The following is a 1495-nucleotide window of genomic DNA, read 5'->3' as shown; positions in this document are numbered from 1 at the left end:
AACAGTGCAAACAAAACAACAATTCCAGTGAGGGAGGAAGGGGTCTACGCTTAACCTGATCCTCCCTGGTCCAAAACATGGACCAAATCCCGTTGAAGAAGGCTTACTTGTTAAAGGCAAGCGATCACAAGGTGGGCAACGTAGGAGGCACAAAAACTGCTTGAAGTTGACGATGAAACTCTGTAACCTTAATGTTGACAACTGGGAACTGGTAGCTCAAGACAGCAAGTCGTGGAATTAGCTAGTTCACAGTCGAGCATCTGCCTTTGAATGTCGCCGCATCCAGGAATCAGAAACCAAGAGGCGCTTTCGCAAATTTCGTCAACAAGATCTACTGTAAGTTACCCCAAACCCAGAATTCACCTGTGAACAGTGCGGAAGAAGGTTTCATGAAAGAATCGGGTTTGTTAGCGTGTATATATAAAAACCTGAGATGTAAAAGGGCTGTCATCTTCACATGTGATAAACTAATTAATATATAAATATACAATACCATGTAAATTAATCTGAAATACGTTTACATCCACTATTAGGGAACAACAATTTTATGTAGCTATACGTTTCGACTCTTTCGTGTGTCCTCTTTAACCCAACCTTTATTTTTACTGGCTTTCATGATCAGCTATCAATTTCCCTTGACCACCCTTGGCCCTTCTTTTCTCTTGTGTATTTTGTTGTTGTTGTTTTTTTTTGGGGGGGGGGTCATGATTCACATTTCACGTGTTTACACTCAGGGATATAATGTTTTCCTTAACTCTAACCACTTTCACTCAGCTGTATTTCATCTAGATTCCCTCCTTTACGTCAACGCTTCTTCTTCAAGGCTTGAAATACATAACAAAATATCCCATCACTAAAAAAATAGCAAACTATATCTGCTGGCACAGCTCTTTGACAATCTTAAGATATTTATCCGTTTGTTAGTTTTCTTGAATGTTGCGCCATTTTGAGCAGATAATCTGTACTGGCTATGATAAACCCTGATGGATTCTGCCACCACGAAAAATGATGGACTGCTCATTGTTCACTGTTTCATTCGATAACCTGTCAATTAATTTCATATTAGAGTTCAATATAATATACATGGTACTTTCTCATAATATTGTTTTTCTGGTCCAACTATTAGGTCGTCAAGAAATTAATGTCGCGTTTTAGAAACACTTTCATTAACCATCCCCTAAAAAACGTAAATCACGTATAATAGTTAAACGAATCGCCTAAACGTCATGTTAGTGTAGCCTATATAATATGTAAAGTTTAGTGTACTCTAATCCCTTATAGTGATGGCACACCACGAGACACACATTCGGCATGTAAATCTGTTTGAATACAAGAAGGGAAACAATGCCTCTGTAGCCACAAATAATATCAAATAAGTTTATGGAAATGTTTTGAACGTTCGTAAGCATCAACTATGGTTCAGCAAATTTCATTTAGCCTTAAAAACTGTAATGGCAGGGGTCGACATGTTGGAATTGATATTGATGCTCTGAAT

This window comes from Limulus polyphemus, unplaced genomic scaffold (genome assembly GCF_000517525.1).
Source record: "Limulus polyphemus unplaced genomic scaffold, Limulus_polyphemus-2.1.2 Scaffold1738, whole genome shotgun sequence".
Classification (NCBI taxonomy): Eukaryota; Metazoa; Arthropoda; class Merostomata; order Xiphosura; family Limulidae; genus Limulus; species Limulus polyphemus.
This window is presented reverse-complemented; position numbering follows the sequence as displayed.